Source organism: Rana temporaria, chromosome 1 (assembly GCF_905171775.1).
Source record: "Rana temporaria chromosome 1, aRanTem1.1, whole genome shotgun sequence".
Taxonomy (NCBI): domain Eukaryota; kingdom Metazoa; phylum Chordata; class Amphibia; order Anura; family Ranidae; genus Rana; species Rana temporaria.
Window position 1 is genome coordinate 651,090,973 of NC_053489.1, and position 22,145 is coordinate 651,113,117.

General features: G+C 44.9%; 1 protein-coding gene across 1 annotated transcript in view; it reads left to right on the top strand.

Annotated features, from left to right (window-relative positions):
• Positions 1 to 14,470: 14,470 nt before the first annotated feature.
• LZTS3 (leucine zipper tumor suppressor family member 3) overlaps positions 14,471 to 22,145 on the top strand; it is a 122,323-nt gene continuing 114,648 nt past the window's right edge. The window contains exon 1 of the mRNA XM_040335500.1: positions 14,471 to 14,638. The gene's annotated coding sequence lies outside the window, so the exon portion shown is untranslated. The remainder of the gene's footprint in view (positions 14,639 to 22,145) is intronic.

Sequence of the window (22,145 nt, forward strand, 5' to 3'; positions counted from 1 at the left end):
GCGTTATAGCGTCTACAAACTATGGTATATACTTTATACTGGAATTTTTTTTTATTTATTTATACTATTAATGGCGGTGATCCGTGACTTATAGCAGGACTGTGATATTGTGGCGGACAATCAGACACTAAGGCCCCTTTCACATTGAGGCGTTTTTCATGCGGTACAGCGCTTAAAATAGCGCTGCTATACCGCATGAAAAATCATGCCCTGTAGTGTTCAATGTGAAAGCCCGAAGGCTTTCACACTGAAGCGGTGCGCTAGCAGGAGCGCTCCAAAAGTCCTGCTAGCCGCATCTTTACTGCGGTATAGGAGCGGTGTGTTCACCGCTCCTATACCGCGCCTTCCCATTGAAATCAATGGGAAACCGCGGTATTAATTTTTTTTTCCGGCTGTGATATTGTGGCGGACAATCAGACACTAAGGCCCCTTTCACATTGAGGCGTTTTTCATGCGGTACAGCGCTTAAAATAGCGCTGCTATACCACATGAAAAATCATGCCCTGTAGTGTTCAATGTGAAAGCCCGAAGGCTTTCACACTGAAGCGGTGCGCTAGCAGGAGCGCTCCAATAGCCTTCTATTGGAGTGGAAAAAAAGGACATACATTTTATTTGGTACATCGTCGCACGACCGCATAATTGTCAGTTAAAGTAGCGGGGTTTAAAACCTCACCGCTAGCGCCTGAATATCGCGGTACATACGACGGTATAGCGGCGCTACAAATAGCGCGGCTATACCGTCACCGCGGCTCCACGCCTCAATGTGAAAGAGGTCTAACTGACACTTTTGACACACTGCAAAATCTGATGCGGCTCTGTATAGAATCCAATCAGCTTCCAGGTTTTATTTTGAAGCTTAACTACTAGCAGTTTTATTGCTACAGGGCGGCAGCTGTGGTGATCATGTATACATATGTGATTCCGGACTTCTGCCTGCAGGGGGCAGGCACACGCCACCACAGGGCTACTTCTGTTTTCAAGTGCCTTGTAACCAACTCAGCCCTGGAATAGCTGTATATTGCCGACCTACAGGCCCTGCAGCTGCATGGAAACTTGTGTCAGCTCAGTAATAATGCGAGTAACATACAGAGTTAAAATGAAGATTTCATTTATAGGAATCATAGGAGAATTTATACTGAGTGTGTATATATATATATATATGCATGACTCATCCCGGATGTATTTGGGTACAGGCCCAATCCAGGTATCACGGTTTCCATGGTGACCGCACAGATAGTGATAAACTCTTGGCAGAAAAGAGGAGCTGAAACAAAGCCAAACTGTTAGACATCGAGAACAAGCCTTGTTGATGAAGAACCAAGGAAAGGCTAAAGCCTTGTTTGCTAGAAGTATCCTATGTTCCTGATTTTTAGGGGCTGTCCCTATTTTCCCAGCTAAAGATTTTACCCCCCCCTTCATGACCAGGCCATGCGTTACATTAACTGACGATTGCGCAGTTGTGCAACGCTGTACCAAAATAAAATTTATGTCACACAAATAGAGCTTTCTTTTGGTGGTATTTGATCACCTCTGCGATTTAAATTTTTCACGTAGAGCCGCGCATCTTTCTCCCGGCGTAGCGCATCTCATATGCGCTACGCCAACGTAACATAAGAGAGGCAAGAACAGTATTCACAAAGCACTCGCTCCCAAACTTGCGCCGGCGTAACGTAAATTGTCCGGCGTAAGCCCGCCTAATTCAAAGTAGGAAGGTAGTGGGCGTGATCTATTAAAATGAACCGTGACCCCATGCAAATGATGGTCCGAACGAACGGCGCATGCGCCGTACCGCGGACGCATCCCAGTGCGCATGCTCAGAATCACGTCTAAAATACTCCATAAGATACGTTGAATCACTGCCTACGACGTGACGTAAGCTACCCCCAGCTCTATTCACGTAGTCCTACGTAAACGACGTAAAATTTGATGGCTGTTCCGTCGTCCATACCCTAACATGACTTACACCTGCTTTATGAGGCTTAACTTTACGCCGGACGTACGCCTTACGTATACGGCGTAGATTACTGCAACGGGCGCAAGTACGTTCGTGAATCGGCGTATCTCGCTCATTTACATATTCGACGCGTAAAACAATGGAAGCGCCCCTTGCGGCAAGCGTAAATATGCCCCCAAGATACGACGGCGGTAGGAGACTTACGTCGGTCGGATGGAGCCAAAATTCAGGCGTATCTAGCTTTAAGAATCAGGCGCATCAGGCGTAAAGATACGTCGGCGTAAGTGCTTTCTAAATCCGGGCCACAGTATTTATATATATATATATAAAAATATATATAACATTGATGTCACACAAATAGAACTTTCTTTTGGTGGTATTTGATCACCTCTGCTTTTTTTTAATTTTTTGAGCTATAAACAAAATGTTTTAATTAAAATATTGCCGCTATATACCTTTTTGGCTGATCTGTATACCACAGTCAGTGATACACAATCACAGTTTGTCCAGTGCTGAGAGTTCATGTAGGAGGAGATTTCCACTGCAGCCTGTATACACGCCCACATGTGTGATGTCAATATCATGTGACGCTGCTAGCTCTGAGAACAAGTAAATGTTCTCTCCAGCATAAAAGACACAACTCAGCATTTGCAGGTTGGCTACTGCCTGTGTTAGCTGATCTTCCCCAGACAGACAATGCAAGAAGGGGGGACCTGTGCATACAGGATAAAACCGCCTTTTTACATCATGCAGAGGACTAACCCCTTAACTTCCACAGTGAGTATAACAAGCATGTTATACTCTTTTGAGTTTAGTAACACTTTAATTTTGGGCTAGATTCAGAGAGAGATACGACGGTGTATCTCCTGATACACCGTCGTATCTCTGACTTAGACTGGTCGTATCTATGCGACTGATTCAGAGAATCAGTTACGCATAGATATGCCTAAGATCCGACAGGTGTAACTGTGTTACACCGTCGGATCTTACCTGCAATTTAAAAATGTCCGCGGGGGGCGTTCTCGCTGATTTACGCTGAATAATATGTAAATCAGCGAGATACGCCAATTCACGAACGTACGCGGACCCGACGCAGTGTTGTTACGACGTTTCCGTAGCGGTTTTCCCGGCGTATACTTACCCCTGCTTCTATGAGGCGCAGCCAATGTTAAGTATAGGCGTCATTCCCGCGTCGAGTTTTGTTTTTTTACGTCGTTTGCGTACGCCGATTCAGAAACCCGCGTGCCGCAAGTTACGCTCACTCCGAAACCACTGACGTCCTAGCGACGTCAGTGGGAGCAATGCACGCCGGGAAATTTCGCGGGCGGCGCATGCTCATTTAAATCGGCGTGGGGACGCGCCTTATTTAAATAGTACACTCCCCCTAGCCGTGGAATTTGAATTCCGCCGGGGGATTTACGATCTGCCGCCGCAAGTTTGGAGGTAAGTGTTTAGTGAATTAGCCACTTGCCTCTCAAACTTGCGGCAGCGGATCTTAAATCACATAGATCTCGCGGATCTAAAGATCCGCTGATCTATGTGAATCTAGCCCATAGTGTGCAGAATATTTTTGGTTGCAAGCCGGCAAGCGCCTAGATGTAAGGCTTCTTGGCATAGATGCTGTGCGCACATACCTGGAGCGGTGCAAGACTGATAGTGACCCTGGAGTTCAGCTTTAACCACTTGTCCGCCGGAGGACGTCATATGACGTCCTCGACTTTGTGTGGTGATATCTGAATGATGCCTGCAGCTACAGGCATCATTCAGATATCACCGTCTTCAGCCGCTGATTCTGTGCACGATAAGAACGATCAAAGTGGAGGTTCCACCACTTGATAGGCAGCGGAAGGGGACATCCCCCCCTCCCGCCGCCATCCGGTGCTTCTCCAGGCTCTCCCGTGCCATCGGGGGCCCGGAGAGCGAATCGGTCGGCGCTGCCTGGAAAGCATAGAGATGACCGTCACGCCCGGTACCCGGAAGTAAACAAAGCTGCAATCGCGGCTGTCGGCATGTGATCTGTGATTTTTTTTTCACCGATTTCATGCTTGTAAGCCTGTAGGAGAGATGTGGGGTCTTATTGACCCCACATCTCTCCATAAAGAGGACCTGTCACACTGATTCCTATTACAAGGGATGTTTTTTAACAAAAAAAATGTTAAAAAAAGTGTAAAAAAAAAATAAAATAAGTAAAATAAAAATAAAATTAAACATTTTTTTTTTCAAAACGCCCCTGTCCCCGTTATCTTGCACGCAGAAGCGAACACGCATGCAAGTCCCACCCACATATGTAAACGCTGTTCAAATTCCACATGTGAGGTATCGTCGCCTGCGTTAGAGCGTGTGCAACAATTCTAGCACTAGACCTCCTCTGTAACTCGAAAATAGTAACCTGTAAAAAATGTTAAAGTGTCACCTATGGAGATTTTTAAGTACCGAAGTTTGGCGCCATTCCATGAGTGTGCGCAATTTTAAAGCGTGACATGTTAGGTATCTATTTACTCGGCGTAACATCATCTTTCACATTATACAAAAAAATTGGGCTAACTTTACTGTTTTGTTATTTTTTAATTCATGAAACCGTTTTTTTTTTTAAAAAAAGGCATTTGAAAAATTATTGTGCAAATACCGTGCGAGAAAAAAAGTTGCAATGACCGCCATTTTATTCCCTAGGGTGTCTGTTAAAAAAATTTAATGTTTGGGGGTTCTGATTAATTTTCTGATTAATGTATAATGTTTGGGGGTTCTGATTAATTTTCTAGCAAAAAAATTGTGATTTTTACATGAAGGAGAGAAGTGCCAAAATAGGCCCGGTGGACAAGTGGTTAAAGCGGAGTTCCACCCATTTTATATTTTTATGATGTCTATTGTATACCCTTTGATCATCCTTTTACCAATGGCAATTGTTTTTTTTTTTTTTTTTATACAATACCTTTTATTGTATGCTTTAACCCGCACTTCCGACATGTCCCTGCCTAGATGATTTCGTCACTAGGCGATTCACAAGGGATATCGACGTGATGTATCCAAGGAGTCCTTGCATATCGCCTACTGACGAAATCTTGCATTGGCAACCTGTCAGGAAGAAGGAAAGGCGTGCAAAGGCATTACTGTGCATGTGCGAGATCGGGAGGTGCATGCTGGGTAGCCAGCTGCACAGAAATCCCGGCAATGAAGACAGTAGGGCTTCAGCTGCCCACAGCTAAAATGGAACCTGCCTGCTTCCGAGATCTGTAAGATAAAAACAATTTTTAAAGAAAGTAAAAGTTCAACACATATGACATGTAGTAAATGTTAATGTACATGTTTGGACAAATACAGAGCAGTCTTTACATAAAAAAGTGTTTTGGGGACTGGAATAATCCCGACGTTGGGACTGACGAGATTCTCAAAAGAGATACGACGGCGCATCTCCAGATTCTCTTACGCCGTTGGATCTTAAATGCAATTTTTTTTTCCCGCTAGGTGGCGCTTCCGTCGATTTCCCTGTCAAGTATGCAAATTAGCTAGATACCCGAATTCCCGAACGTACGGGCAGCTGACGCAGTAAAGTTACGACGTTTACGTTTACGTTAGGCTTTTCCCGGCGTAAAGTTGCCCCTGGGTCTATGAGGCGCAGCCAATGTTAAGTATGGCCGTCGTTCCCGCATCAAAAATTTATAAATTGACGTTGTTTGCGTAAGTCGTCCGTGAATGGGGCTGGACCTCATTTACGTTCATGCCGAAACCAATGACGTCCTTGCGATGTCATTTGGAGCAATGCACGCTGGGATATTTGACGGACAGGGCATGCGCAGTTGGTTTGGCGCGGGGACGCGCTTCATTTAAATGATACACGCCCCCTACCCGCCGAATTTGAATTACGCTGCGTGATTTATGCTACACCGCCGCAACTTTACAGGCAAGTGCTTTGTGAATAAAGCACTTGCCTAAAAAACTTGCGGCGGCGTAACATAAATGAGATACGTTACGCCCGCACATTTTTGCGCCCATCTACGTGAATCTGGGCCATTGTGAAACAATCAGACTTCAGACTATTTAGAGTTACTTCTGTTTATGTAAAACAACAGCTGCACCCAACTCCAGCCGCACTCGGCAAAATATGTTATTGCTTGACAAATCAAAGATGATTATAAAAACTGTTGCGATCTGACAATTACGCAATTTAGCCCAAATACCAGGCTTGTTTAATAAGGCAATGCGAAGTGCAACGATGAGATGAAAGGCGCAGTCACCCACCGCAATCAGTTCTGCTTTTGACTCGGACTGGGTACGCTGAACCGAAATCGAATTACTATAGGCTAGCACACACTGTCAGTGCAACGTTTCAAAGGGTTAGAGCCCCTGCCACGTTTTCATTGCTGTCTGCAATTCACCCTATTTCTCCTGGTGACTATTGTCCAATAATGGAAAATCCAAAATAATATAGTTGTCGCCAGAACAGGAATAAAGGGAAAATCTGGCAGTGGGGACACCTGTTCTAGTCAAGTCAGAATTTTCCCTCATTTCTTGTTGTGTCCCCCAGGACAGGAAGTGAAGGGAAATCTCCCCAATGGAACACTGACAGGGGTTTTAACTATTTACTACTCAAAGCGAGAGAAGCTTTAACGCTTTGGTTCTAAATATTTTAATTGCTTATCGTCATGTTGGAAAAAAATCCTGAGGAAATTAAAGTGAGTTTTTTATGGTAGGGAAAAATGGCAGTTGCGACTGCTAAATTGTTTTTAAATGTATAGGTTAAAAAGCTGGGAGTTGGGCCATGAAAGGTTCACTTTAATTAGTGAGACAAGGATCAGGTCAGCGCTTCTCAACCTTTTTTTTGTTGCAGCGTCCATGCTAAATTTTGAGGCACCTCAATCTAGAATATAGAAGATGTAAATGTTATTTATCGATGAGCCTGGGATGATGCACTCAAAGGTTCCATCACATCAAAGGTTCCCTCATGATATCAGAGGTTCCCTCATCACATCAAAGGTTCCCTCATGATATCAGAGGTTCCCTCATCACATCAAAGGTTCCCTCATCACATCAAAGGTTCCCTCATGATATCAGAGGTTCCCTCATCACATCAGAGGTTCCCTCATCACATCAGACGTTTCCTCATCACATCAAAGGTCACCTTACCATATCAAAGGTTCCCTCACCACAACAGAGTTTCCCTCATCACATCAGAGGTTCCCCCATTACATCAGAGGTCCTTCACCACAACAGAGTTTCCCTCATCACATCAGAGGTTCCCTTCATTACATCAGAGGTCCTTCATCATATCAGAGGTCCCATCACATCAAAGTTTCCCTCATCATATCAGAGGTCCCCTATCACATCAGAGGTCCCATCACATCAAAGGTTCCCTCATCATATCAGAGGTCCCCTATCACATCAGAGGTCCCATCACATCAAAGGTTCCCTCATCATATCAGAGGTCCCCTATCACCAGAACCCCCTCTTTACATCAAAGGCCGCGTACACACGATCGGTCCATCCGATGAGAATGGTCTGATGGACCGATTTCATCAGTCCAAACCGATCGTGTGTAGGCCCCATAGGATATTTAACCTTCGGTCAAAAAAATGAGAACTTGCTTTAAAATTGAACCGATGGACTGGTAACCAATAGGTCAAAACCGATCGTTAGTATGCAAAAGCATCGGTTAAAAACCTGCGCATGCTCAGAATCAAGTCGACGCATGCTTGGAAGCATTGAACTTCGTTTTTTTTAAGAAAGTCGTTGTGTTTTACGTCACCGCGTTCTGACACGATCGGTTATTTAACCTATGGTGTGTAGGCGTGACGGACCATCAGTCAGCTTCATCGGTTAACTTAAGACAACTGTCCTTCAGACCGTTTTCATCGAATGGACTGATCGTGTGTACGAGGCCCTCATTACATCAGAGGTCCGCCATCACATCAGAGGTTCCCCCATTGCACCATGAGGTCCTTCATTACATCAGAGGTCCGATCACATCAAAGATTCCCTCATCATATCAGAGGTCCTCCAGCACATCAGAGGTCCCCCATCACACCAAAGATTCCCTCATCATATTAGAAGTCTTCCATTACACCAGAGCCCCCTCTTTACATCAAAGTCCCCCCCATTACATCAGAGGTTCCCTCATCTCATCAAATGTTCCCTCATCACATCAGAGAATCCCCCATTACATCAGAGGTTCCCTTATCTCATCAAAGGATCCACCGTTGCATCAGAGGTCCCCTCATCACATCAAAGGTTCCCTCATCATATCAGAGGTCCCCCATCACATCAGAGATCCCATCACATCAAAGGTTTCCTCATCACATCAGAGGTCCCCCATAACATCAGAGATCCCATCACATCAAGGGTTTCCTCATCACATCAGATGTTTCTACATTACATCAGAGGTCCTCCATCACATCAGAGGTTTCTCCATCACATCAGAGGTTTCCCCATTTCATCAGAGGTCCCCATCACATCAAAGGTTCCCTCATCATATCAGAGGTCCCCCATAACATCAGAGATCCCATCACATCAAAGGTTTCCTCATCACATCAGAGGTCCCCCATCACATCAGAGATCCCATCACATCAAAGGTTTCCTCATCACATCAGTGGTCCCCCATAACATCAGAGATCCCATCACATCAAAGGTTTCCTCATCACATCAGATGTTTCTACATTACATCAGAGGTCCTTCATCACATCAGAGGTTTCCCCATCACATCAGAGGTTTCCCCATTTCATCAGAGGTCCCCATCACATCAGATGTCCCATCACATCAAAGTTTCCCTCATCATACCAGAGGTCCTTCATCACATCAGAGGTTCCCTCATCACATCAGAAGTTCCTCTGTCACATCAGAGGTTCCCTCATCACATCAGAAGTTCCCCTGTCACATCAGAGGTTCCCTTATCACATCAGAGATGCCTCATCACATTAGAAGTCCCATCATATCAAAACTTCCCTAATCACATCAAAGGTTCCCTCATCATATGCGAGGTCCCCCATCACATCAGAGATCCCATGACATCAAAGGTTCCCTCATCATATCAGAGGTCCCCCATCACACCAGAGCCCCCTCTTTACATCAAAGTCCCCCCCCCATCACATCAAAGTCACCTCATCACATCAGGGTTCCCACATAATAAAGTACCCCCATCACATTAGAATTTCCATCATTACAGGGTCCTCTCATCACATCAGAGTCCCCTAGTCACACAGCCCCCCCCCATCACAAAGTCCCCCCCCCCCCAATGACACAGTCCCCTTTTCACATCAGAGTACTTCCTTTTTTTCTCCAGCAGAGGGGTGGGATGTGGAGCAGGTCTGGAGAAGGGAGACTTCCACCTTCTTTAGAAAAAAGAAAAAAAGGTGAGCACCCAAAGGCTATCTCCCAAAACTGTTTATTGATTGAATACAAATTTTACAACATCGGAGGCATGCATGTGGAAGCAGGCAGTCTCCCCCATAATCATATAGGCGACACTTTAAAAGCCTTTATAGGTTACCAGTTTAGAGTTGCATAGGAGTTCTGGTGCTAGAATTATTGCTCTCGCTCTGACATTCGCAGTGATACCTCACATGTGTGGTGTGTTCGTAATTTACATATGAGTGCAGGACCTACGTGTGTGTTGTCTTTTGCTCATGAGCACAGGGGGACAGGAGCGCCCGAAATTTATTTTATTATTATTATTTTATTTAAACTTTTTTTTTTTTGGATCAGCTTTATTACTATCACAAGTGATGAACAACATTTTTTTTATTCCATTAAATACAGAGATTTGTAGAATAACCACTAGATGGAGACAATAGTTAGTTTGCAATCACTGGGGCAGATTCAGATAGAGATACGCTGGCGGATCTCCTGATCCGCCGTCGTATCTGTGAGACCCGACGGTCGGATCTGTGAGATCCCACCGTCGGAGGCGGAGCTATGCGACTGATTCATAAGAATCAGTTCCGCATAGATCTCCCTTGGATCCGACTGGTGTAAGTGACTTACACCAGTCGAATCTTAGGCTGTAATCTCCCGCCGGCCGCTAGGTGTCGTCGCGATTTTTTACCCGTCGCATATGCAAATGAGGAAAACCGCCGATTCACGTCCGTACGCCCGCCCGTCGCTCGTTTTCTACGTCGTTTGCGTTCGGGTTTTTCCGGCGGATAGCTACCCTTGCTTCTATGAGGGGTAGCTAATGTTAAGTATGGCCGACGTTCCCGCGCCGATTTTTAAATTTTCTACGTCGTTTGCGTACCGCGATCGGGAATACCGATGGCCGCAAACGACGTAGCCGCCGCAAACAATGACGTCGTAGCGACGTCATTTGGAGCATGCGCACTGGGCTTTTTCGCCCCGGCGCATGCGCAGTTAAATCGGCGCGGGAACGCGCCTGATTTAAATTGTACACTCCCCCTAGCCGCGGAATTTGCATTCCGCCGGGGGGAGTTAGGATCCGACGGTGCAGTTTGCGAGGTAAGTGCTTTATGAATCATGCACTTGCCTCGCTAAATTGCACCGGCGGATCGTAAACCAGGTAGATCTAGCGGATCTAAAGATCCGCAGATCTATCTGAATCTGCCCCACTCAGTTTAGCTTTTTAACAGCTGTTGGAATAATGTACAAGCCACACATGGAGGGCATTGTTTTCAGGGAGTCAGCTGATTCATAAACTTAAGTCTCATACACATGATCGGATTTTCTGTGGACAAAGCGTAGGACCTTTGTGCGAAGGGTGTTGGCCAGGAACTTATCTTGCATACAAACGGCAAAGACCCCCCAGGGAATAAAATGGTGGTCGTTGCAACTTTTTATGTCACACAGTATTTGCGCAGCATTTTTTTAAGCGCCTTTTTTTGAAAAAAAAAAAAGTTTCATGAATGGAAAATAAATAAAACACTAACGTTAGCCCGTTATCTTTATATAATGTGAAATTAAATAGTTATCCAGCATGTCGCGCTTTTAAATTGCGCACACTTGTGGAATGGCGCAAAATACTTAAAAATCTCCATGGGCAACGCTTTAAACAAGTTAAGCCTGGTACACACGATCGGATTTTCTGCGGACAAAGCGTAGGACTTGTGTACACACGATCCAAAAATCCGACAACACACAATTGTTGACGGACAATTTTAAAGCATGTTATCCCACATTTGTTGGCGGACATTAAGCTGCCAAAGACCCAATTTCTCTAATTGGTTCCAAACCTCTATAAATAAGAGCCACACTATGAAGAAACTGACATAAACATACCGTACAACACCTCTAAATTAACCACTTGCTTACTGGGCACATATCCCCCTTCCTGCCCTGGCGAAATTTCAGCTTCCGGCACTGCGTCGCTTTAACTGACAATTGCGCGGTTGTGCGAAGTGGGTCCCGAACAAAATTGACGTCCTTTTTTTCCCCACAAATAGAGATTTCTTCTGGTGGTATTTGATCACCTCTGCGGTTTTTATTTTTTGCGCTATAAACAAAAAAATAGCAACAATTTTGAAAAAATAAAACAATGGGCCATATTCTCAAACAAGTTACGCCGGTGTATCTACTGATACACCGGCGTAAATCGAATTTCCCGCCGGCGTATTATTGTTTTGTATTCACAAAACAAGATACGCCGGATTTAGGCTAGGATCCGACTAGTGTAAGTCACTTACACTGTCGGATCCTAAATGTAATTCGCCGCCGGCCGCTAGATGGCGTTTACGTTCAGGTCTCATTTGTTTATGCAAATGAGCCTGATACGCCGATTCCCGAACGAAATTGCGTCGCGTAACCGTTGCTTACGTCGCTTGCGTAAGGTTACCCCTGCTATATCAGGGGTAACCTTACGCCTGTCCCACGTATGCCATGTTAAGTATGGCGTCGGGTCCGCGTCGTCTTTTCCCGTCGGGTACGTCGTTTTACTAAGTCGTTCTTGAATACGACTTTACGTCAATGACGCACACGTCGGCGTCATTGAAGTTTTCTGTCGAGAACTGGAGCATGCGAACTGGGCTATTTAAAGTCCGGCGCATGCGCAGTTCGAACGCCACGGGGGCGCGCTTAATTTAAATAGAAGCCGCCCCCTTGGAGATACGCGAGGAATACGCCGGGCCAATTACACTACGCCGCCCCAAACTACGGAGCAAGTGTTTGGGGAATACAGCACTTGCTCCTGTAAGTTGGGGCGGCGTAGTGTAAATGGCTTACGCGCCGCCGCCACAAGAATCTGGCCCAATATTTTTTACTTTTTGCTATAATAAATATCCCCCAAAAATATATAAAAAAAACTGCATATATAAATATGCACTAATTACTGTATAAATGTGACTGACAGGGAAGGGGTTAACACTAGGGGGCGAAGAAGGGGTTAAATGTGTGCCCTGCATGGTGTTTCTAACTGTGGGGGGAGGTGACTGACTGGGGGAGGTGACCGATCTGTGTCCCTATGTACAAGGGACACACCATCAGTCTCCTCTCTCCCTGACAGGACGTGGAGCTCTGTGTTTACACACACAGATTCACGTCCTTGTCTGTTTAACCGCCGATCGCGGGTGCCTGGCGGACATCGCGCCCGCCAGGCACGCGCATCGGCACCTCAGTGATGCGTCGGGCGCGCCCCCCAGTGGCCGGAGGCGCCGAGGACATCTAAAGACGTCCTCCCGGCAATTGAGAGCCACCTTGTGGCCGTCTTTATACAGTAGGCGGGATCTCAAGTGGTTAATACACACAGCGTGTATCTGAACACATAGAAAAGTCATAATATAACCAGGGCCAGCTAGTGGATGTGTCATGCAGTTTATGTTACTTGTGAAATGACTGCAGTCCATACAATAGATGTAGACTGTCACTGTACAAGAGATTGCTAAAGAGACAGACCATCTATCTGTACTGTCATGTGCTGTCCATTGTGTTCCTGGAAAAAGTGGTGCTGATTTTGTTTATCTTACAATTTTTTTTTTTACACTGTCGCTTTAAATATATATATACAGTGGCACCTTGGATTACGAGCATAATCCGTTCCAGGAGAATGCTTTTAATCCAAAGCACTCTCATATCAAAGCGAGTTTCCCCATAGAAGTCAATGGATCTTTGATGGCACAGTGGCTGCGTTTGATGGCACAGTGGCTGCGTTTTATTGTGCAGTGGCTGCGTTTGATTGTGCAGTGGCTGCGTTTGATGACACAGTGGCTGCGTTTGATGGGCACAGTGGCTGCATTTGATGGCACAGTGGCTGCGTTTGATGGTGCAGCGGCTGTGTTTGATTGTGCAGTGGCTGCATTTGATGGCACAGTGGCTGCGTTTCATGGTGCAGTGGCTGCGTTTGATTGCGCAGTGGCTGCATTTGATGGCACAGTGGCTGTGTTTGATTGTGCAGTGGCTGCATTTGATGGCACAGTGGCTGCGTTTGATGGGCACAGTGGCTGCATTTGATGGCACAGTGGCTGCGTTTCATGGTGCAGTGGCTGCGTTTGATTGCGCAGTGGCTGCATTTGATGGCACAGTGGCTGCGTTTCATGGTGCAGTGGCTGCGTTTGATTGTGCAGTGGCTGCATTTGATGGCACAGTGGCTGCATTTGATGGGCACAGTGGCTGCATTTGATGGGCACAGTGGCTGCGTTTGATAGGCACAGTGGCTGCAATTGATGTTTTTTTTTCAGTTTGTTTGCTCCCCCCAAATTTTGTTTTTACAGTGAAAGGGAACTCTGCAGGTTCTGATGTAAAGGGTGAACTCTGCGGACTCTGATGTAAAGGGTGAACTCTGCGGACTCTGATGTAAAGGGTGAACTCTGCGGACTCTGATGTAAAGGGCGAACTCTGCGGACTTTGATGTAAAAGGGTGAACTCTGCGGACTCTGATGTAAAGGGTGAACTCTGCGGACTCTGATGTAAAGGGTGAACTCTGCAGGTTCTGATGTAAAGGGTGAACTCTGCGGACTCTGATGTAAAGGGTGAACTCTGCGGGCTCTGATGTAAAGGGTGAACTCTGCGGACTCTGATGTAAAGGGTGAACTCTGCAGGTTCTGATGTAAAGGGTGAACTCTGCGGACTCTGATGTAAAGGGTGAACTTTGCAGACTCTGATGTAAAGGGTGAACTCTGCGGACTCTGATGTAAAGGGTGAACTCTGCGGACTCTGATGTAAAGGGTGAACTCTGCGGACTCTGATGTAAAGGGTGAACTCTGCGGACTCTGATGTAAAGGGTGAACTCTGCAGGTTCTGATGTAAAGGGTGAACTCTGCGGACTCTGATGTAAAGGGTGAACTCTGCGGACTCTGATGTAAAGGGGGACTCTTGTGATTAACTTCATATGTTTAGAAATGTTATTTAATTGCAAAATCTATGTATAGTTTATTCTATAAAAAGGAGCAAGGCTGGGGTCCAGCTTTAGGGCCGGCGAGGAGCAGCAGCGGACTCCGGAGGCTGCGCGCTTCTGATGGAGAAATAGTTGGCAGTTGAGTTGGCACTGTGGGATGCCGGAGCCGTATACCCACCTACATACCAACCCACTCGGGCAGTCATCCCAACTGAACAGTGCGTGCTACATAGAGACGTGACTCAGTGTGCTGGAGAACACGCACACACACACACACGGCGCTTCCTCTGTGTGTGCGATGAGGAGGATTCCGGGATTGCTGGCCGATGCTGCAGTGCTGGGGAAGAAGGAGGAGGAGGACGCGTGAGTCCGGTGAGGAGGGATTCAGGAGGCCCTGTGTACAGAGAGAAGACTCCGGAAAGGTAACAGGAGGGGGGCTCCTTACTGCTCCAGCTAATCGCAGCTTGCAGGATCCTTCCCCGGAGTCATCAGCACTCACATCTGCCTTTCACGTTCTCTCCTTTCCCCGAAGGATATAATGTGCAATTTCCAGAGAACGTGATCTGCTCCGCAGGGAATACAGATTGTCATAGTGATGTGACCCCATGGTATACGAGTACCTCTGTCATATATAGAGACACATACATGTGTGTGTGTGCACTGCTGTCATATATAGAGATACATACATGTGTGTGTGCACCGCTGTCATATATAGAGATACATACATGTGTGTGTGTGTGTGCACCGCTGTCATATATAGAGATACATACATGTGTGTGTGTACCGCTGTCATATATAGAGATACATACATGTGTGTGTGCACCACTGTCATATATAGAGATACATACATGTGTGTGTGTACCGCTGTCATATATAGAGATACATACATGTGTGTGTGTACCGCTGTCATATATAGAGATACATACATGTGTGTGTGTACCGCTGTCATATATAGAGATACATACATGTGTGTGTGTGTGTGCACCGCTGTCATATATAGAGATACATGTGTGTGTGCACCGCTGTCATATATAGAGATACATACATGTGTGTATGTGCACCGCTGTCATATATAGAGATACATACATGTGTGTGTGCACCGCTGTCATATATAGAGATACATACATGTGTGTGTGCACCGCTGTCATATATAGAGATACATACATGTGTGTGTGCACCGCTGTCATATATAGAGATACATACATGTGTGTGTGCACCGCTGTCATATATAGAGATACATACATGTGTGTGTGCACCGCTGTCATAAATAGAGATACATACATGTGTGTGTGCACCGCTGTCATATATAGAGATTCATACATGTGTGTGTGCACCGCTGTCATATATAGAGATACATACATGTGTGTGTGCACCGCTGTCATGTATAGAGATACATACATGTGTGTGTGTGTGTGCACCGCTGTCATATATAGAGATACATACATGTGTGTGTGCACCGCTGTCATATATAGAGATACATACATGTGTGTGTGCACCGCTGTCATATATAGAGATACATACATGTTTGTGTGCACCGCTGTCATATATAGAGATACATACATGTGTGTGTGCACCGCTGTCATGTATAGAGATACATACATGTGTGTGTGTGTGTGCACCACTGTCATATATAGAGATACATACATGTGTGTGTGCACCGCTGTCATATATAGAGATACATACATGTTTGTGTGCACCACTGTCATATATAGAGATACATACATGTGTGTGTGTGCACCGCTGTCATATATAGAGATACATACATGTGTGTGTGCACCGCTGTCATATATAGAGATACATACATGTGTGTGTGCACCGCTGTCATATATAGACATACATAGATGTGTGTGTGCACTGGTGTCATATATCCATATACATACATGTGTGTGTGCACCACTGTCATATATAGAGATACATGTGTGTGTATGTGCACCGGTGTCATATATAGAGATACATACATGTGTGTGTACACCACTGTCATATATAGAGTTATATACATGTGTGTGTGCACCGGTGTCATATATAGAGATACATACATGTGTGTGCACATGTGTCATATATAGAGATATATACATGTGTGTGTGTGCACCGGTGTCATATATAGAGATACATACATGTGTGTGTGCACCGGTGTCATATATAGAGATACATACATGTGTGTGTGTGTGCACCGGTGTTATAGATATAGATATGTACATGTGTGTGCACCAGTGTTACTGTATATTTCTGTATGTTCTGATAGATTTCAGAATACATTTATACACATGTACCCCAGATATAGGTTCAAATATACATAAACTCAGATGTAGACTTGCTCTTTTGGCCTGATATACAGCAGTATGATTTTGGGGATGTATGTACAAAGGTGATTTATGTTGTCTTTTTGCACACTCTATCTGTAAGGTTTATAGGTGAGGCTGTTATCTTGTTCTGTTAACCTTTTCCCAGGCAGCCATCTTGATAGAATGAGTACACTCTGGTGGGCCAAATGATTGTCTTCTTATATAGCTGAGAGATTCCTGCACATAGATCGCCTGGGCTAGTCTAGGGTACAGACTACCGTTACACAAAGTCTTTTTTCACCTGAGTCTTATTACTCATTCCTCCCAACCATCCCAGATTCGTCGGGACTGTCCCGGGATTTCAAGCAAATCCCGGTGTCCCACGAATCGGGGCAAAATTACGCAGTGGAGCCCAGTGCCGGACTTCACTGATCTACCTGGCAGGTGTGCACCACACAGCAGCTGTCAAGGCTGATGCCGCGTACACACGACCGTTTTTCGGGTTCTAAAAAATTACGTTTTTAAGGGTCTAGAAAAAACGAAGTTTTTTTCAACCCGATCATTAAAACAACGTTGCCTACACACGATCGTGAAAAAAAATGCTCTAGCAAAGCGCAGTGACGTACAACACGTACAACGGCACTATTAAGGGGAAATTCCATTCGGATGGCGCCACCCTTTGGGCTGCTTTAGCTTATTTTGTGTTAGTAAAAGACGATTCTCACTTTTCAGTCTGTTACTGCGTGATAAATGTGCTTACTCCATTACGAACGGTAGTTTTACCAGAACGAACGCTCCTGTCTCGTAACTTGCTTCTGAGCATGCGCTGATGTAGATGAGGCCCTGATACAACCTCAGGGCTAACCCATTCTGCCGTTTGATTCAAATTAATAAGGTGAGATATATAGATCAGACAAGGAAACTACATCTGCTCACCTTTCAGCTCGGTCCCAACAGGAAGAGGAAGTCCTCCTCACTTTAGTTTTATTAGCCACATGAAATCACAAGGCATACAGTTGATTGGTTCACATTATACAGACACACACCCATTCTACCCTCCCCCTCCCTGTGACGTCTGTAGCACATGGCACCCTCATAGGTCAGTTCATATAGGGATGGTTTCCTGTTCCATGTTTGGGCATGCTGCCCACATCATCCAGTGTAAAAAAGTTTATTCAGCTCTGCACGTTTTCTTCCAAGCGTCACACAGGGGGGGAAGGGGTGGTTTTCCTCTTACAACTGAGTCCATACAGAGCAAGGAACGAGAAGGGGCTTTTTGTCCTTCATATTTTTAATGCTGAGTTCATTACTTTTAAAACTTAATTTCATATCTGACAAATCTTATCAAGGAAAATAAGCAGTATTGATCATTCCCATACATACATATGCATAATGCGTATAAAAACAAATAAACAGTATAAGGAATATAGGAAAAAGAAACATTTCAGTGATTCTAATAATAAAAATAATAAGCCTAATTTGAAAATAGGGATTTTAGAATCATCTCCACCACAGCGCAAATTTTTCACGTTGTTAAAGCCCACACACGACCATTTTTTACAACCTTAAAAACGACAACGTTAAAAACGTCGTGAAAAAATAGAGCATGTTCGAAATTTTTAATGCCTATTTTTTAGATCGTGAAAAATGCTCTGAAGCCCGCACGCAATCGTTTTTAATGACATTAAAAAAAAACTAATTTTTTTAGAACACGAAAACCGGTCGTGTGTACACGGCATGAGACTCGCTCAGTGCCCAGCCAACACAGCCCCCCCAGCTCCCCCAGCCACCCACTCACCCACTCGTCAGCCAATTGTACAGCATGCAGAATGGGAGAGGAGGTAGGCTAGGTCTGCTCCACCTACACCCTATGTCCCCCCAGTGCTTCTGATGTTGCTGCCTGAGGCTCTGGGTGAATGAACAACTGAACTCTCCCCTCTAGCTCTTCCTTCCATCTAATCCTGTCTTCCACATAATATAGTGATCCTTCCTTCCATGTACCGTAATGATCCTTCCTGCTGTCCATGTACCATAGTAATCCTTCCTGCCAGTGTTAATTTTGTCGAATAAAACAATTTTAGTTGACTAAATTAATACTTTTTTAGTCTGCTAAAATACTACTAAACAATTGAGATGACTAAAATACGACTAAAACTAAAAGGCTATTTTAGTCAAAAGACTAAAACTAAATTGAAATTTGACAAAATGAACACTGGTCTGTAGTGCATGTTCATACCTCAATACCATAAATAATAACATATTCGATTTTTCACTCCCGCACTATAAAATTAGTTTGGAAATTGTAGAGAAATGTTAACTAATGCATTACAATTTAATTACATTCATTCGATTTTAGATGATTAAAATTAGTTTTAGTAGACTAAAATGTACTGGAGATTTGAGTTGACTAAAACATAGGACATTTTAATTGACTAAAATGTACTCGAGATTTAACCGACTAAATACGACTAAATCTAAAACAAATGCAGAAGACTAAAATGGGACTAAGACTAAAATGCCATTTTAGTCCTAAGACTAATGCCAAGTACACACGACCATTTTTCAGGTTCTAAAAAATTTAGTTTTTAATGGTCTAGAAAAAACAATGGGCCAGATTCACAGAAGAGATACGACGGCGTATCTTCTGATACGCCGTCGTATCTCTGTGTTCCAGCCGTCCTAACTATGCGACTGATTCATAGAATCAGTTACGCATAGATAGCCAAAAGATCCGACAGGTGTAATTGAATTACACTGTCGGATCTTAAAGGAGTTGTAAAGGTAAAATCCTAATCCTATGCATTAAGGTAAAAAAACATCTGACAGCACCGCCCCCCCCCCGAGCACCCGTTTTACTTACCTCACCGTTCGAAAGTCCCGGGCGCGTGCTTGTCATCTTGCTCGGTTCCCAGCCTGGCCGTTGATTGGCTAGGCTGGGCAGATTGATAGCAGCGCAGCCATTGGCTGGCGCTGCTGTCAATCACAGCGGATGACGCGGCGCGCCGGGGGCGGGCCCGAGTGATACAGTTGGCGGCTATGGCCGCTGCTGTATCACAGGGGAGCGCGCTAGCAAAAGCTTTCCACCATGCGAGGGAGCTCACATGAACGTGGAAAGCTTTTGCGAGGAGGAGCCGAGACAGCCGCCGAGGGACCCCAGAAGACACGGATCGGGGCCACTCTGTGCAAAATGATCTGCACAGTGGAGGTAAGTATAACATGTTTGTTATTTAAAAAAAAAAAAAAAATGTGACTTTAGTGTTCCTTTAAGGATGCAATTCTAGGCCGGCTGCTAGGTGGCGAGGCCATTGCGGTCGGCGTAGAATATGCAAATGACTAGTTACGGCGATCCACGAAGATCCGCGCGTTCGTGGCAATCCCGTACGTCGTCGCTAGTCTTTTTTACCCTTTGCAAAGTTACACCTGCTTTAACATGGCTTATATTTAGATCAGCCTTGTTAAAGTATGGCCGTCGTTCCCGCGTTGAATTTCGATTTTTAATTTTTTTTGCGTAAGATGTCCGGGAATACGAAACGCTGTAACGCACGTCGCATTTAAAAAAAACGTCGGGGCGCCGTAATTTCACGCAGTGCACGTCGGGAAATTTCCTAACGGAGCATGCGCAGACCGTTCGGCACGGGAACGCGCCTAATTTAAATTTGAATTGGGCGGGCTTGCGTCGAGCGCATTTACGTTACACCGCCGCAAGTTTACAGGTAAGTGCTTTGTGAATCAGGCACTTATGCTCTAGCAAAGCGCGGTGACGTACAACAAGTACGATGACACTATAAAGGGGAAGTTCCATTAAGATGACGCCACCCTTTGGGCTGCTTTTGCTGATTTTGTGTTAGTAAAAGACAATGCTCGCTTTTCAGTCTGTTACAGCGTGATGAATGTGCTATCTCCATTACGAACGCTAGTTTTGCCAGAACGAGCGCTCCCGTCTCATAACTTGCTTCTGAACATGCACGTTTTTTTCACGTCGTTAAAGCCCACACACGACCATTTTTTACAACGTTAAAAATGACGTGACAAATTAGAGCATGTTCGAAATTTTTAATGCCCATTTTTTTACATCGTGAAAAATGCTCTGGAGCCCACACACGATCGTTTTTTAGAACCCAAAAAACGGTTGTGCATACGCGGCATAAGACTAAAACTAAATTAAAATTTTCGGCCAAAATTAACACTGCTTCCTGTCTTCCATATACCATACTGATCCTTCCTGCCTTCCATGTGTAATAGTTATCCTTCCTGTCTTCCATATACCATACTGATCCTTCCTGCCTTCCATGTGCCATAGTGATCCTGCCTTCCATGTGTCATAGTGATCCTGCTTTTCATGTGTCATAGTGATCCTGCCGTCCATGTGTCATAGTGATCCTGCCGTCCATGTGTCATAGTGATCCTGCTTTCCATGTGTCATAGTGATCCTGCCTTCCATGTGCCATAGTGATCCTGCCTTCCATGTGTCATAGTGATCCTGCTTTTCATGTGTCATAGTGATCCTGCCGTCCATGTGTCATAGTGATCCTGCTTTCCATGTGTCATAGTGATCCTGCCTTCCATGTGTCATAGTGATCCTGCCGTCCATGTGTCATAGTGATCCTGCTTTCATGTGTCATAGTGATCCTGCTTTCATGTGTCATAGTGATCCTGCCGTCCATGTGTCATAGTGATCCTGCTTTCATGTGTCATAGTGATCCTGCTTTCATGTGTCATAGTGATCATTCCTGCCTTCCATGTACCCTCCCCCTCCCACTATCATGTTTGGACACACCCCAAATTCACTATGTCCCTGAACTGTCCCCCATTTTCAAGTTCAAAAGTTGGGAGGTATGTTACTGCCGGATCCTCATTATAGTATAGAGAAGGGTTTCTCAACCAGGGTTCCACAGAAGGTGACAAGTGGTTCATTGAGCAATGAACAGTTTCTAACACCATCATATATTAATTATCTCTTCATCTGTCTGTCAGGAGGGCAGTCTCCCCATTGGTCCACAATGCTGTGTGCTTTTCCCACTAACCATCAATGATAGAGGTCAATCTCCCATTGGCCACCAATGTATGGGACCACTATACTGACTACCAATATAAGAAGACACTTCTCCACTGACCACTAATGTGCGGGGCACTACAATTTTCACTGTTGGCATTTCTTTTCTGCTCGTTATTATGTTTTGATCCATTTGTTACCATTTGTTACTGAACAATTTTTTCTTATAGATTGATGGGGTGTTAAAAAAAACTGTTCTGGGTGTCAACTATGATAATGCAGCCCCCCCCCCAGATAAATTTCTAGAAAGGTTAGGTAAATGTAGTTCTTGCAGCTCTTCTGTAATCAGTAGAACTGCTTGTAATTGATTTGGCCTAAAAGCAAAACGCTATGTGTGGGGGAACTAACTAACACTGCACATCGCCCTGAACACACCATCCCCACCGTGAAACATGGTGGTGGCAGCATCATGCTGTGGGTATGCTTTTCTTCAGCAGGGACAGGGAAGCGGGTCAGAGTTGATGCGAAGATGCCAAATACAGGGGAATCTTAGAAAAAAAAAACAGTTTCCGCGGACATGTCCGACCGTGTGTACGGCCTAGCGGACAGGTTTCCAGCGGACAAAAGATTCATAGCAAGCTAAGAAACTTGTCC